This window comes from Sphaeramia orbicularis, unplaced genomic scaffold, assembly GCF_902148855.1.
Source record: "Sphaeramia orbicularis unplaced genomic scaffold, fSphaOr1.1, whole genome shotgun sequence".
Classification (NCBI taxonomy): domain Eukaryota; kingdom Metazoa; phylum Chordata; class Actinopteri; order Kurtiformes; family Apogonidae; genus Sphaeramia; species Sphaeramia orbicularis.
In genome coordinates, this window is record NW_021941578.1 from 43,448 (window position 1) to 62,007 (window position 18,560).

Consider the following 18,560-nt stretch of genomic DNA (forward strand, 5'->3'; position numbering starts at 1 on the left):
TGAACAGAACTGAAATCCTGTCCATTTGAACAACTGTCATTTACCAACACAAAGTTCCTTTGGATTCACTGACACTGATTTAATATGAACACAGACACAGAAGAGCTGTGAGCACATGTGAGCCGACATATTTTCTTACACCCCAAATATTAGTGCTTTTATCCAAGTAAATGATCTGAATATTTCCACTAATGCTCACTACATTACTACATATATACATACATATGTCATTATTTCAGCGGATTGTTAGTAAAGTATGGCCACAATACAACTATGCAACAATAAATAGCACATACCAACAACAGAACTATACTGAGGGGTAAAAGTTGGTGTTTTAGTAGTTTCACAGAACATCACACTGTAAACACAGAACCATTTTGGGGCAAAAAAAAAAAAAAGTCATTAAGTTGCAGCTCGTTGGTGTAAAAGTGTGCAGTGAATGTCAGGTAAGGAAAACCCTCCTGAATCACTGGTATAAACGGATTTTTCTGTGAAAGTTGATTCTTTAATCCCTCGTATCGACTTGTGGGGGCTTTTCGCCGAGTAGAACAGTGCCCGTTCACAGTTAGCTTACTTTGTCCCGCATGAATACGGGACACGGTCGGCCCGGTTCACACACTTCGCTGTTAATTACACACTTATTAAAGGAAGGACTCGGTGAAACTAGGCCGTGTGTTCAGAAAAGTCACACCGTTTTTAAAGCCACTAGTCCCCCGTTGGAGTTAACCCTGACCCAGTAGAGCCGTCCGGCACTTTAACCCGCTAGGAGGTAACCCGGGTCAGGGGCGCGTTCACGCGAGGTGACCGAACGGATAGTTACCTTAACGGGCCAGCTGTTGAGGGACCGGGAGGTGCAGCAGGAGGAAGGAGCAGACCGGGAGAGCGAAGCCTCCGTTACCGAACATGGTTCATTCATGTCACAGACCGACGGCACTTCCACTCCCCTTACCTCCGCTCCCATCCTCATCCTCCCCTACTGCCCTCCTGCCTCCTCCCCCTCCGACCCCCTCTGATGCGGACACGCCCCCGCTCCTACACCACGCCCACTACCCTAAAATACTCCCAGAGAAGTACTAGTACAAACTCAGTACAAATACATAGTCAAGGACAGGTACAAACTCAGTATAAGTACATAGTCAAGTACAAGTACAAAGTCAGTATAAATGCATAGTGAAGTATTAGTACAAAGTCAGTACAAATACATAGTCAAGTACTAGTACAAACTCAGTATAAGTACATAGTGAAGTACTAGTACAAAGTCAGTACAAATACATAGTCAAGTACAAGTACAAACTCAGTACAAATACATAGTCAAGGACAGGTACAAACTCAGTACAAATACATAGTCAAGTACAAGTACAAACTCAGTATAAGTACATAGTCAAGTACAAGTACAAAGTCAGTATAAATGCATAGTGAAGTACTAGTACAAAGTCAGTACAAATACATAGTCAAGTACTAGTACAATCAGTACAAACATAGTCAAGTACTAGTACAAACTCAGTACAAATACATAGTCAAGTACTAGTACAAACTCAGTATAAGTACATAGTGAAGTACTAGTACAAAGTATGAACAAAAACATAGTGAAGTACTAGTACAAAGTCAGTACAAAAACATAGTGAAGTACTAGTACAAAGTCAGAACAAATACATAGTCAAGTACTAGTACAAACTCAGTATAAGTACATAGTGAAGTACTACTACAAAGTCAGTACAAAAACATAGTGAAGTACTAGTACAAACTCAGTACAAAAATATAGTAAAGTACAAGTACAAAGTCAGTACAAATACATAGTCAAGTACTAGTACAAACTCAGTACAAATACATTGTCAAGTACTAGTACAAACTCAGTACAAATACATAGTGAAGTACTAGTACAAAGTCAGTACAAAAACATAGTGAGTACTAGTAAAAGTCAGAACAAAAACATAGTGAAGTACTAGTACAAACTCAGTACAAAAACATAGTGAAGTACTAGTACAAAGTCAGTACAAATACATAGTCAAGTACTAGTACAAACTCAGTATAAGTACATAGTGAAGTACTACAAAGTCAGTACAAAAACATAGTGAAGTACTAGTACAAACTCAGTACAAAAATATAGTAAAGTACAAGTACAAAGTCAGTACAAATACATAGTCAAGTACTAGTACAAACTCAGTACAAATACATTGTCAAGTACTAGTACAAATCAGTACAAATACATAGTCAAGTACTAGTACAAACTCAGTATAAGTACATAGTGAAGTACTACTACAAAGTCAGTACAAAAACATAGTGAAACTAGTTTTTTTTTTTTTTTTTTTTTTTTTTTTTTTTTTTTTTTTTTTTTACAGGACACCAGGGTCATGTATTGAGAAATTCAATAAGGAGATTACTAATTATATGAAAAAAAATGTGATAAGGTGATTTTGGTTTGTGGTGACTTTAACATTGATCTATTGAAATGGAATGAACATGCAAAAACAGCAGAATTTGTAAACACTGTTTAGTTTGAGTTTTCACCCTGTAATTACAAAACCAAGTAGAATCACATTGGAAAGCGCAACATTGATTGATAATATTTTTACAAACATTATTGATGGTGAAATAACGAGTGGTCTATTTCTGACTGACATAAGTGATCATTTGCCAGTTTTTATAGAACTGGAAATGAACAACAAATTATCTTTAACCAACTATAAGCAAAAACCTTGTTTGGTAAGAACAAAGTCACCAGAAGCAATTATGGCCTTAAAGGAGGAATAATAAATTATGACTGGCATGAAGTTTATGTAGATGATGTTAATGAATCATATAATGCTTTCCTAGACATTTTCTGACATTGTACAATAGACATTGTCCTGTGAAAGAATATAGACAAGATCTTAAAAAGAATAAGAAACCATGGTTAACTAAGGGATTGGAAAGGGCTTGTAAGAAGAAAAACAGTCTTTATAGGGAATTCCTGAAGCACAGAACGAAAGAAAAAGAGAATAAATATAAAAGATACAAAAATAGATTGACAGCAATTATAAGAACACATAAAAAAGCCTATTATGATAAGTTGTTAGAAATACACAAAAATGATATTAAAGGTACTTGGAAAGTGTTAAATGATATGATTAAAAAAAGTAATAAAAAGAATTTTGCTACATATGTTGTTAAAAATGGTGACACTGTGGTGGAAAATACAGAGGACATCGTGAATATATTTACTGATTTTTTTGTAATGTCGGTCCTAATTTGGCAAAAGATATTACCAAGTGGGAAAAGATGATAAACCTTTAATTTTGCTATTGAAACAATAATTCAATGTTTCTTGGTGGAGTTTGTGAAAGTGAAGTGTTGGAAGTGGTCAGGAAATCTAAAAATAAAAATCTACTGATAGAAATTCCATTGATATGTCACTCATAAAACAAGTGATAAACAGTATCCTTCAACCATTCCGTATATGTAACAAATCATTTCAACAGGTACTTTTCCAGAAAATATGAAATAGCTAAAGTGATTCCGATTTATAAAAATGGTGATAAGCACATGGTGTCAAATGATAGACCGGTGTCACTGTTACCACAGTTTTCTAAAATTCTTGAGAAACTGTTTGTAAAGAGGTTAGATGACTACATAGACAATATAGGATATTAAATGATCATCAGTATGGATTTAGGAAAAACCGATCAACATCTTTAGCAGTAATGGAATTGCAGAAATATAGCAACAGCGGTGGATCAGAAACAACATACTGTTGGTGTTTTATTGATTTAAGGAAAGCATTTGACACAATTGATCACTCAATATTACTCCGGAATGTGAAATGTATGGTATAAGAGGTGTGACGCAAAAATGGTTAAAAAGTTATTTACAAAATAGGTCTCAGTATGTATCAATTGGAAATACAAATTCAAACTTAGAAACGTAACATGTGGGGTCCCACAAGGTTCAGTTCTGGGACCCAAGTTATTTATACTTTATCTAAATGATATCTTTATGGATCTAGTAAGTTAAAATTTACAATATTTGCAGATGATACTAATTTGCTTTATTCGGGAGTAAATATGAAACAAATATTAGAAATTGTGGAAAAGGAATTGAGCAAGTTAAAAAAATGGTTTGATGTAAATAAGTTATCACTTAATGAAGATAAAACAAAATTTATGGTTTTTGGTGGTGCTAGGGGAAGTGATGATATAAAACTGAAAATTAATGAAATTGAAATTGAAAGGGTGTATGAACAAAATTTTTGGGAGTGATTATTGACCATAAACTCTGTTGGAAACCACCAATAGAATATATCAAACGCAAAATGTCCCAAAGCTGTTGCGATTCTTTATAAAACTCGAGACTGTTAAGCAAAAAATGTTTGCATATGTTGTATTGTTCACTTGTAATGCCATATATGTCATATTGTGTGGAAATATGGGGCAATGTGTATAAGACTAATTTAGACCCAATAATTAAACTCCAAAAAAAAGCTATTAGAGTCATAAACAAAGCTGGTTATCTCCAATCAAGTAATCCACTTTTTGTAGAATCTGGTTTGCTAAAATTTCTTGACATTGTATATTTAAAAACAATGGAATTTATGTTTCACGTTAAAAGTAAAAACCTTCCTTTTTGTATTCAGAAAATCTTTAAGTTAAGAAAAGGACATTATAATTTAAGAGGGATGTTTGTGTTTGAAAAGTGTAAAGTAAGAACAAACGTTAAATATCACAGTGTTTCAGTTATTGGTGTCAAGCTATGGAACGAATTGAAGGATGAAGTGAAATTGTGTAGCTCACTGTTGAGTTTCAAAAAGAATTTAATTGGTCAAATTATGAAGGGCTATGAGAGTAATATTTACAAAATAACTTATTACACTGAATGTAGTATAATTTAAGTTTAAGTATTTTCTGTTGCAACTTAAGGTGTGGACATGGACTAAGGATGTAAATAGGAGAAGCAGAAATAAGCCTCCGGCTTCAGCTTCTTCCTTTTTCAGTTACAAAATGTGTTAATTTTATGCTTGTTTGTTTCTTTTTTAATATGTAGGTGTTTTGTTTTGTTGTCTTTTTTATATGTGTGTGTTTTGTATCTTGTATTTAACTGAAATAAACATTCATTCATTCAAGTACTAGTACAAACTCAGTACAAAAATATAGTAAAGTACAAGTACAAAGTCAGTACAAATACATAGTCAAGTACTAGTACAAACTCAGTACAAATACATTGTCAAGTAGTACAAACTCAGTACAAATACATAGTGAAGTACTAGTACAAAGTCAGTACAAAAATAGTGAAGTACTAGTACAAACTCAGTACAAAAACATAGTGAAGTACTAGTACAAAGGCAGTACAGAAACATAGTGAAGTACTAGTACAAACTCAGTACAAATACATAGTCAAGTACTAGTACAAACTCAGTACAAAAACATACTGAAGTACTAGTACAAACTCAGTAAAAAAAAAAATAGTGAAGTACTAGTACAAGTCAGTACAAAAACATAGTGAAGTACTAGTACAAACTCAGTATAAATACTAGTCAAGTACTAGTACAAACTCGGGATAAATACATAGTGAAGTACTAGTACAAAATCAGTATAAGTACATAGTGAAGTACGAGTACAAAGTCAGTACAAAAACATAGTGACGTACTAGTACAAACTCAGTATAAATACATAGTGAAGTACTAGTGCAAACACAGTACAAATACATAGTGAAGTACTAGTACAAAATCAGTATAAGTACATAGTGAAGTATGAGTACAAAGTCAGTACAAAAACATAGTGAAGTACTAGTACAAACTCAGTATGAATACATAGTCAAGTATAGTACAAACTCAATATAAGTACAAAGTGAAGTACTAGTACAAACTCAGTATAAATACATAGTCAAGTACTAGTACAACTCAGGATAAATACATAGTGAAGTACTAGTACAAACTCAGTATAAGACATAGTGAAGTACTAGTACAAAGTCAGTACAAAAACATAGTGACGTACTAGTACAAATCAGTATAAATACATAGTGAAGGTACTAGTACAAAGTCAGTACAACTACATAGTCAAGTACAAGTACAAACTCAGTATAAGTACATAGTGAAGTACTAGTACAAAGTCAGTACAAAAACATAGTGAAGTACTAGTACAAACTCAGTATAAAAACATAGTGAAGGACTAGTAAAAACTCAGTACAAATACATAGTCAAGTACTAATAGAAACTCAGTACAAATACATAGTCAAGTACTAGTACAAATTCAGTACAAAAACATAGTGAAGTACTAGTACAAAGTCGTACAAAAACATAGTGAAGTACTAGTACAACTCAGTAAAAAAAAACATAGTGAAGTACTAGTACAAACTCAGTACAATACATAGTCAAGTACAAGTACAAACTCAGTATAAGTACATAGTGAAGTACTAGTACAAAGTCAATACAAATACATAGTGAAGTACTAGTACAAAACTCAGTATGAATACATAGTCAAGTATTAGTACAAACTCAGTATAAATACATAGTCAAGTACTAGTACAAACTCAGTATAAATACATAGTGAAGTACTAGTACAAAGGTCCAGTACAATACATAGTCAAGTACTAGTACAAACTCAGTACAAAAACATAGTGAAGTACTAGTACAAACTCAGTATAAGTACATAGTGAAGTAATAGTACAAAGTCAGTACAAATACATATTGAAGTACTAGTTACAAAACTCAGTATGAATACATAGTCAAGTACTAGTACAAACTCAATATAAGTACATCAGTGAAGTACTAGTACAAACTCCGTATAAATACATAGTCAAGTACTAGTACAAACTCGGGATAAATACATAGTGATAGTACTAGTACAAAATCAGTATAAGTACATAGTGAAGTACTAGTACAAAGTCAGTACAAAAACATAGTGACGTACTAGTACAACTCAGTAAAAAAAACAGAGTGAAGTACTAGTACAAACTCAGTACAAATACATAGTCAAGTACAAGTACAAACTCAGTATAAGTATGTTATGTTTATGTTTACGCATTTGGCCGACGCTTTTTTTCCAAAGCGACTTACAGGGGAAAACCAATTAAATCACTCAATCAATCAAATTTATTTATATAGCGCCAGATCACAAAAAAGTTATCCTTGACATTTTATATATAGAGTTGGTCAAAACCAGACTCTAAGTCAATTTACAGAAACCCAACAGAAGTACATAGTGAAGTACTAGTACAAAGTCAGTACAAATACATAGTGAAGTACTAGTACAAACTCAGTATGAATACATAGTCAAGTATTAGTACAAACTCAGTATAAATACATAGTCAAGTACTAGTACAAACTCAGTATAAATACATAGTGATACTAGTACAAAGTGAGTACAAATACATAGTCAAGTACTAGTACAAACTCAGTACAAAAACATAGTGAAGTACTAGTACAAACTCAGTACAAAAACAAAGTGAAGTACTAGTACAAACTCAGTAAAATACATAGTCAAGTACTAGTACAAACTCAGTACAAAAACATAGTGAAGTACTAGTGCAAACTCAGTATAAGTACATAGTGAAGTACTAGTACAAACTCAGTATAAATCATAGTGAAGTACTAGTACAAGTCAGTACAAATACATAGTGAAGTACTAGTACAAACTCAGTACAAAAACAAAGTGAAGTACTAGTACAAACTCAGTACAAAAACAAAGTGAAGTACTAGTACAAACTCAGTATGAATATACAAAGTAAAAATGACAGTAGAATTAACACCAAAAAGCTGTACTATTACAACATAAACAAACTGTTGGTGACAATACAATGCACAGTTGTTATTGAAAGATTTTGTGTTACTGATTGAATCAAATACAGCTGTAGTTTTACAGGAAGAGTATGTGAACAAAACCAGATTAGTCTGAAGAAATGATGATTTCTATTGTTTTTAGAAAATAAAACTGTCAATTGAAAAACAATGCAGTGCCGTTTAAATTACCAGACCATAATGCTGAAATAACAGCATATTTGTTTGTTTTGTTTTTTTTAATAAAAAGTTATAAAAAAAGTAAACATTTAACAATGTAACATTTTAATTAGTAAATGAATGGGTTGGTAGAGTTGGTAGAGCGGCTCGTCCAATAACCAAAGGGTTGGTGGTTCCAATCCTGGCTCTGACTGTCCATATGTCCAAGTGTCCATGGAAGACACTGAACCCTAAACTGGTCCCAGTTGGACCTGGTGGATTTGGAAAGAGCTGTGGACACCATGAAGGAGGAGAAAATGAGCTAAAGAAGTGCAGAACATTTACCATTTAAATCCACTGTTAAATCGACATGTTTAAACTGTTAAATCTACAGGTTTAAACTGTTAAATCTACATGTTTAAACTGTTCAATCTACAGGTTTAAACTGTTAAAATACAAGTTTAAACTGTTCAATCTACAGGTTTAAACTGTTCAATCTACAGGTTTAAACTGTTCAATCTACAGGTTTAACTGTTAAAAATACAAGTTTAAACTGTTCAATCTACATGTTTAAACTGTTCAATCTACAGGTTTAAACTTCAATCTACATGTTTAAACTGTTCAATCTACACGTTTAAACTGTTCAATCTACATGTTTGAACTGTTAAAGCTACATGTTTAAAATGTTAAAGCTACATGGTTTAACTGTAATCTAAGGTTTAAACTGTTAATCTACACGTTTAAACTGTTCAATCTACACATTTAAAACTGTTCAATCTACACGTTTTAAACGGTTCAATCTACATGTTGAACTGTTAAGCTACATGTTTAAAATGTTAAAGCTACAGTTTAAACTGTTAACATCTACAGGTTTTAAACTGTTAAATCTACATGTTTGAAAAACTGTGGTTAAATCTACATATTTAACTGTTCAATCTACATGTTTTAAATCTTAAATCTACATGTTTTAAGCTGTTCAATCTACACATTTAAACTGTTCAATCTACATGTTCAAAACGTTAATCTACATGTTTAAACTGTTAAAATCTACAGGTTTAAAATGTTAAATCTACACGTGTTAAACTGTTCAATCTACACATTTAAACTGTTCAATCTACATGTTCAAAACGTTTAAATCTACATGTTTAAACTGTTAAATCTACAGGTTTAAAATGTTAAATCTACACGTTTAAACTGTCAATCTACACATTTAAACTGTTCAATCTACAGGTTTAAACTGTCAATCTACGGTTTAAACTGTTAAAAATACAAGTTTAAACTGTTCAATCTACATGTTTAAACTGTTCAATCTACAGGTTTAAACTGTTCATCTACATGTTTAAACTGTTCAATTACAGGTTTAAACTGTTCAATCTACACGTTTAAACTGTTCAATCTACATGTTTAAACTGTTCAATCTACACGTTTAAACTGTTCAATCTACACGTTTAAACTGTTCAATCTACATGTTTGAACTGTTCAAGCTACATGTTTAAAATGTTAAAGCTACATGTTTAAACTGTAAATCTACAGGTTTAAACTGTTAAATCTACACGTTTAAACTGTTCAATCTACACATTTAAACTGTTCAATCTACATGTTTTAAATCTTAAATCTACATGTTTAAACTGTTAAATCTACAGGTTTAACTTGTTCAATCTACATGTTTAAAATGTTAAATCTACATGTTTAAACTGTTAAATCTACACGTTTAAAATGTTCAATCTACATGTTTGAACTGTTAAAGCTACATGTTTAAACTGTTAAAAATACACGTTACCTGTTAAAAATACACGTTTAAACTGTAAATCTACACGTTTAAACTGTTAAATCACATGTTTAAACTGTTAAATCTACACATTTAAACTGTTAAATCTACATGTTTAAAACAGTTCAATCTACATGTTTAAAATGTTCAATGTACACGGTTTAAACTGTTCATCTCACATGTTTAAATGTTCAATCTACACGTTTAAACTGTTAATCTACATGTTTTAAACTGTTAAATCTACATGTTTAAACTGTTAATCTACATGTTTAAACTGTTCAATCTACATGTTTAAAACTGTTCAATCTACATGTTTAAAATTCTAAATCTACATGTTTAAACTGTTAAATCTACACGTTTAAACTGTTAAATCTACATGTTTAAAACGTTCAATCTACATGTTTAAATGTTCAATGTACATGTTTAAACTGTTCAATCTACATGTTTAAACGTTAAATCTACACGTTTAAACTGTTAAATCTACATGTTTAAACTGTTAAATCTACACGTTTAAACTGTTAAATCTACATGTTTACAATGTTCAATGTACATTTTAAACTGTTCAATCTACATGTTTAAAACGTTAAATCTACACGTTTAAACTGTTAAATCTAAATCTTTAAACTGTTAAATCTACACATTTAAAACGTTCAATCTACATGTTTAAAATGTTCAATCTACATGTTTAAACTGTTCAATCTACATGTTTAAAACGTTAAATCTACACGTTTAAACTGTTAAATCTACATGTTTAAACTGTTAAATCTACACGTTTAAACTGTTAAATCTACATGTTTAAACTGTTCAATCTACATGTTTAAACTGTTCAATCTACACGTTTAACTGTTAAATCTACATGTTTAAAATGCTAAATCTACATGTTTAAAATTCTAAATCTACACATTTAAACTGTTAAAGCTACATGTTTAAACTGTTAAATCTACATGTTTAAAATGCTAAATCTACATGTTTAAAATTCTAAATCTACACGTTTAAACTGTTAAATCTACATGTTTAAACTGTTAAATCTACATGTTTAAAATGCTAAATCTACTTTACTCTGTAAATATTTTTACAGTTGGATGTGTTTTTTTTACAGTATTGTTCTGGAAACCACAGCTGCCAGTTTTTTTCCGTAAAACACAGGATTGTTTTTACAGTGTAGTGCAGAAATCCTGCATCTGCACTAAGTATATTAGTTATCAAACAGTCCATTAATAATGTGTCATTATGATAATGGATGAATTCATGTGTACATCATGTCATTGATAAACACATTAATTCATCCATTAGTATGACGCACACATTTTAAGGCCATTCTGAACCTTTACTTTATGTTCATTTTTCTACATAAGAAAATTTACTACATTTTTCAAATCACATTTTCTTTCTCGTGGATTCATTAATTCTCAGAAAAACCAAATGTAAAACTGTGACTTTGAAAAACACTTGATCTTGTAGAAATATCTCAGAAAAACTAGGTAAACTAGTGCAGATCACCACTAAAACTCTTCTGTGACTTTGAATAATATATAATAATAATAATATAATAATAGCTTTATTTATGTAGCACCCTTAAAAACAAAGTTCACAAGGTGCTTTGTCTGACAAAGCAGGGGCACAACAGCAGGATACAAGATGCAAGTAAAGACACTAAAGAAGACACAGAAGCAACACAATAAAAGATATGGACAGTAAATGCAAAACCATGACACTTTGAATAAATTAAGTAAATCTGAGGAAAGAGGGCAGGGATAACATGATGCTGTCAAATCAATGCAAAATGAAGGAGTGAGATAAAACATCATGTTCGAGAATATAAATGAATAACTACACATTAATTCATCCATTAAAATGATACACACACTTTAATAGGCCATTCTGAACCTTTACATTATGTTCATTTTTCGACATAAGAAAAATTTACTACATTTTTTAAATCTCATTTTCTTTTCTCGTGAATTCATTAATTCTCAGAAAAACCAAATGTAAAACTGTGACTTTGAAAACACTTGATATTGTAGAAATGCCTTAGAAAAACTAATAAACTAGTGTAGATCACTACTAAAACTGTTCTGTGAGTTTGATGAACACAAGTAATTCATCCTAATATGATGCACACATTATTAATGGCTATTTGATTCCACTTTTTAGTGCAGGTGCAGAATTCTACAGTGTTTTATACAGTGGTAAGTTTTCAACTACTATTGCTGGTAGTAGTGCAGTATTTTCACGGTGTATTAGTATTACTTTTATGTGAGTAGGTTCTTGTGAATCAGATGATGTTTGACACCTCATGTTGACTGATATAAAAATAAATGAGTGTAGGTCACCACTAAAACCCTTTTATATCTCTGATGAACACACTAATTAACCATTATTATGTTGCACACATTATTAATGGGCTATTTGATGCTAATATTTAGCAGAGAAGCAGAAAAATTGCTATGAAATAGTGGTTTTGTTTTAAAAATGGACCTATAGGAGGTTTTTATGTAGAAAAATGGATGTACATGTTTTAGACACTCAGACATACATGACCCCCACTGCTCTGCACTGGGAGAAAACGACTCACAGAAAAGTACTAGATGAAGTACTACCTACTAGTAAAAACTCTGCTTTGAAAGCTTACTTTACTAGCATAAATATAACAGCCCATTAACAGTCTGTACAACATATTAATGGATAAGTTAATATGTTCGTTAGAGACATAGGAGGGTTTCCTGTACTAGTTCATTTAGGTTTCTAAGGTATTTTTTCAGTAGCAGGTCTCAAACATCATCTGATTCACAAGAACCTGAGTTTTTTTCATGGTCACACTTGTACAGTTGCTTTTTCAGAGAATTAATCAGTTTGTGAGAAAAGAAAATACAATGAAAATGTGATTAAAAAAGTTATTTTACACAGACATATTAGCGTACATGTTTTTGACGTTCAGACATTACAAGACACCCACTCCCTTCCACAGAGGAAAAATAAACACAGAAAAGTACTATACTGTCAGAGTACTACACTACAAGTACACACTGCTTGGACTCTGCTTACTTTACCAGCGTAAAAACACTGTGTGGAAACCCTGCATCTGTTCCAATACTGGCATCAAACAGCTAATTAATGATATGCCATCATATACTATTTAGAGCTTTTTCTATAATATCTCACCAATTCTGCAAACTAGTGATCACACATAAAAATAAGAAAAGCACTCAGAGCACAGACCTCCACCAAGAGATCTGCCCCCCCCCCCCCCCCCCTTCTTTTTGTTCATTGTTTTCTTCATTTTGTTTATATCATTCATTTTGTTCAGTATTTCTTCATTTTTTGTCATTTTGTTTTTCTATTTCTCATTTTCTCATTTTGTTCAATTTTATATTTTCTTCATTTTTGTGCATTTCTTCCTTATTTCCTTCATTTGTGTTCATTTAATTTTTATATTTCCTTCATTTGTGTTCATTTAATTTTTATATTTCCTTCATTTTTGTGCATTTTGTTTATTTCCTTCATTGTGTTCATATATTTTTTATTTTCATAATTTTGTGCATCTGTTTATTTCCTTCATTTTTGTGCATTTTTTTTATTTCCTTCATTTGGTTCATTAATTTTTATTTTTCTCATTTTGTGCATTTTGTTCATTATTTTTCTTAATTTGTGTTCATTTTATTTTTATATTTTCATCCTTTTTGAGAATTTTGTTTATTATTTCCTTCCTTTTTTATTTCCTTCATTTGTGTTCATTAATTCTGTATTTTCTTCATTTTTGCGCATTTTGTTTCGTTTTCTTTGTGTTCATTTAATTTTTGTATTTCTTCATTTTTGTGCATTTGTTCATTATTTTCTTAATTTGTGTTCATTTATTTTTATATTTTCATCCTTTTGAGAATTTTGTTCATTATTTCCTTCCTTTTTTTATTTCCTTCATTTGTGTTCATTTAATTTGTATTTTCTTCATTTTTGTGCATTTTGTTCGTTTTCTTTGTGTTCATTTATTTTTATATTTCCTTCATTTTTGTGCATTTTGTTTATTTCCTTCATTTGTGTCATAATTTTTATTTTCATCATTTTTTGCATTCTGTTATTCCTTCATTTTTGTGCATTTTTTTTATTTCCTTCATTTGTGTTATTTAATTTTATATTTTCTTCATTTTGTGCATTTTGTTCATTATTTTTCTTAATTTGTGTTCATTTGATTTTTATATTTTCATCCTTTTGAGAATTTTGTTTTTATTTCCTTCCTTTTTTTATTTCCTTCATTTGTGTTCATTTAATTTCTGTATTTTCTTCATTTTTGTGCATTTTGTTTTTTTTTTTTTTTTTTTTTTTTTTTTTTTTTTTTTTTTTTTTTTTTTTTTTTTTTTGTTTTTTTTTTTTTATTTTGTTTTTTTTTTTTTTGTGTTTTTTTTTTTTTTTATTTTTTATTTTTTGAGATTTGTTGTTATTTCCTTCCTTTTTTAATTTCCTTCATTTTTTGTCATTTAATTTCTGTTATTTTCTTTTTGTGCATTTTGTTCGTTTTCCTTTTTGTTTCATTAATTTTTATTTTTCATTCTTCAGTTTTTGTGCATTTTGTTCATTATTTTTTCTTAATTTGTGTTCATTTTATTTTTATATTTTCATCCTTTTTGAGAATTTTTTTTTATTTCCTTCCTTTTTTTATTTCCTTCATTTGTGTTCATTTAATTTCTGTATTTTCTTCATTTTGTGCATTTTTTGTTTTCTTTGTGTTCATTTAATTTTTGTATTTCTTCATTTTTGGCATTTTGTTCATTATTTTCCTTCATTTGTGTTTATCTTATTTTTATATTTTCGTCATTTTTGTGTATTTGTTTATTATTTCCTTCATTTTTGTGCACTTTGTTTATTTCCTTCATTTGTGTTCATTTAATTCTGTATTTTCTTCATTTTTGTGAATTTTGTTCATTATTTTCTTTATTTGTGTTCATTTGATTTTTACATTTTCTTCATTTTTGCATTTTGTTCATTTTTTTCCTTCATTTGTGTTCATTCTGATGATGTGAGTCCACTCTCCTTCCTCCCGTCACACAAAATGTAATCATTTCTTCCTTGCCCCAGTATCAACATTCCTGAAAATTTCATGAAAATCCATTCCTAACTTTTTGAGTTATCTTGCTAACAAACAAACAAACAAACAAACATGCACACAAAGCAAAGTGATCACAATACCTCCTGGCAAAGGTAATTATAATTAGGGCACTTTTGTTTAAAAAAAAAAAAACAACCTAAAAAACAAAAATGCAGTGCTCTCAGAATGCAAAAAACAGGCTGATCCAGTGTGATGCTAATGTTTCGAGTTAGAGTGGAGAAATCACTATTTTTGAAGGATTTCCATTCACAGCATGACTCGTGTGTCTTCGTGCTCTCCACAGTGTTTCACTTCACTGTCACATTCTTTAATGTCATTACTGTTAACATCTTGGCTTATTTTAATGACTTGTGACCATCCATTTCATCTCGAACACACTCAGAGGTTGTTCGTAGATTTCAGATTTGGACGTTTAGAGTTGTCCCTTTACATTTTCCCACAACTGCAGATGAAAGCCTTGACAGTATGGTGTCTCTCATGGACTAAAGCAGGGCTGTCAGATTCATTCTAGTTCAGTTCCCCATTCAGCCTAATATGATCAAGAGTGGGCCGGACCAGTAAAATAATATAAATAATAGGATAAGAACTGATAAATAATGTCAACTCCAAAGTTTGTTTTTTTTTCTGTTTTTGAGTGAAAAAAGTCAAATTCCGTACTGAAAATGTTTACATCTACGAACTGTACTTGAACATAACATGAACAAATATGAACCTGAAAATTCTTAAGAAAAATAAGTGCCATTTTAACAATATTACGCTTTCATTTATCATTTATACATGTGCATCACAGTGGATCTACAATACACAAAATATTTAATAACCGGCAGATTATTGGTACAATTCCACAGACTTCTCTTCAGAAATTTCAGGTTATTCACATTTTTTGTTAAAGGCTAGTCTGTAAATGTAAACATTTTTGTGTAATTTTACTTTATTTTACACTACAACAGAGAGAAAAATTTATAGTTTTCATTATTTATAGGTTATTATGATAGTACTCTACTGATCTGACCCACTTGAGATTAAATTGACCTAAAATGATTTGAACATCCTTGACTGTTAACATCGTTAGTGTAATTTCTGCATTTTACAAATTCATCCTAGGGCCAGAGATTGGACCCTTTGGTGGGCCGGTTTTGGTCCCTGGGCCGCATGTTTGACACCTGTGGATTAAGTAATGTTTTGGTAAAATGTAGTGAGTTGGCACAGAAAGGGATAAATGAAGCTCAACATCTGAATCTAAGACTTAGTTTTTGGAGGGTTATTAAGGCCAGTGGAGCATTTGATGTACCAAGAAAACAGTAGGCTGTAGCTCCTAAACTGCCCTGAATTGTATAGATTACATTCTCTTATTTGGACTGTGTGTCACACTATCTACAAACTTATCCCTCATATAAAACAATCTATAACTGCACTGTATAAGTGATCATGGGAACCGTTTCACTGGTTTGAGCTGCCAAGGACACATCTCCAAAAAGCAACAAACCTTCTTCATCACACTCCTTAGAACAGTGTCAAACATGTGGCCCGGGGGCCAAATCTGGCCCGCAAAAGGTTCCATTCTGGCCCGCTGGATGAAAAAGCAAAACTTAACCTGAACAGTCCAGGTTGTCCAAATCCTTTTGGTTCAGGTTCCACATCCAGACCAATGTGATCTACAGTCAAAAGAACAACACAATAACCCAGAAATATGACGACAAATTTTCTTTGTGAAAAATTATGTGGAAAAAATTGAAGTGAAAAAAATCACATTACACTGTGAAAATATTTACATTTACAAAACTATTCTTTCACATTAAAATGCAAAAATACATAAATAAAAACAAGATGAACAACCTGAAATGTGCAGTTTGAACAATATTCTGCCTGTTCCTAAATGTTTTGTGCATTTATGGATCCACTGGGATCTGCAGTTGTGTTCAGAATAACAGATGGAATATTGGAGAAATTTTCAAATTTTAGTTCTAAACTTTTTTTTCCAAAATTTTAACAATATTCTGCCTGTTCCCAAATGTTTATGGAACACTGTGTGTAATGTACATGTAGAAATAATAAGTCAATGTATAATTTTGTAAGATTGCACTAATTTTTCAAATGAATTTGTTTTTTCAGGTTATTCATATCTTTTTGTAAAATGTAATATTTTCATAATTTCATTGTGGGGTTTTTTTTGTACTAAAACAAAAACAAAAACTTGGATTTGTCATATTTATAGGTTATTAAGTCATTATTTTACTGGTCTGGCCCGCTGCAGATCAATTGGGCTAAATATGGAACTGAACCAAAATGAGTTTGACAACCTTGCCTTAGAAGTTCACCTATTTTGACTGAATCTGCCCCTAGTGGAGGTATGCAGCACTGCCTTCACATGCACAGTGTAAAAAAAAATAACAGATTACAAGGTTTCTTATTTGACACTTTATTCGAACAGTCCTAGAGAGAATTTACAGCATGATTTTTGCAACACTTCAACAGCTTCTATTTTTGATGATGCTGATGTAATTTACTTATTTTGACTAAAAATGACCTAATAATATGCATAAATTCTCTCAGAATTCATGCATAACAAGATAAAAAAAAAAGTCAGTGATGTTCAACAGACGTAATGATTCGACAACAGACAAACTGCTAATTAGTTGAACCTCAACTAATTAACTCTTGAAATATTACAAATAGTCTGTAAACTCTCTGTAGGTAACTAAATAAAGTGATACAAAAAAAAAAAAACAATTGCAACATCATGTTTGACAACACCTTTTACTGTTTTTGTGGACATGACCATAAACCGTGTGAAATCCCAGTTCATGGTAAAGTAACAAGACATGTATGGTATTAGCAAGGTTGACTTTACTGTACATTCACTCATTACATGTTTTTATGGAACTCAGAGTCCCCTCGGTTAGCTACGTTGAGACTAAAGCAAGCTGAATAAAAATATAGCCCAGTTCTGCTCAATTAGAACCTAAAGGAACTCTAATATGTTCTGTGATGGGACGTATGAACTCCAGGTAAAGACGCAATAGAGGCCGGTTCGGGTGACATGTAGGTGCACAGAGTGTTCAGTAACAGTCCATGGAAGGGGAAGGGAGAGTGAATACTGTAGTGGACCGACTGTCTACGATGCTGCAAAAATACCCCCCCCCCCACCCCACCCCACCCTACCCCATCCCTAACACCCACCCACTCCTTCCTCTCTGTTACAAAAGACATTTATAAAAGGACAAGCCACAGATATCAGAAGATTCCTACGAGGCAACAGATCAACACAACAGCTGGTAGACTCTCCACCGTAACCCGGGGGGGTGTACAAAGACCCCACATCTGCGGTTTAACCCCGCTGGTGGTGCAGCTGGATTGTTATGCGTTCACACTGGTAGCATCGCGGTCATTTGTGATTTGTGGTCCCCATTGTAGCAGCATCGGCTTCCCATTCCAACAAACTGGGCAAATTACGTTACAGCCATTCTTATCTTCACTGTTCTCTACAAATTTTTATTTCAAAGACCAAAGACATGTCCCCCAACGCAAAAAAAAAAGAAAAAAGTTTGTAGAATCAGCAGCACGGTGCTGATTGTGAACAGCCAAGATCATCAGCATGAACGCATGTTCCTTCTAGTATTCATTACAAAGACGTTTCCTAAAAGCCCCTTTACACTGTGCATTATATAACCTTCAAAGTGGGTTCATGTCCCATTGATGGAGCCTAAAAACGGATCATTATCATGTTAATCATCAAATATATCCATGAATCATGTGGATTTACTTTCACCCTTAAGCTGTAAGAA

The 18,560-nt window shown here is 31.7% G+C and overlaps 1 pseudogene; it reads right to left on the reverse strand.

The window, feature by feature from the left end:
- Nucleotides 1-967, reverse strand: part of LOC115416242 (ADAMTS-like protein 2) — a 40,976-nt pseudogene extending 40,009 nt beyond the window's left edge.
- Between the last annotated feature and the right edge of the window lie 17,593 nt (nt 968-18,560).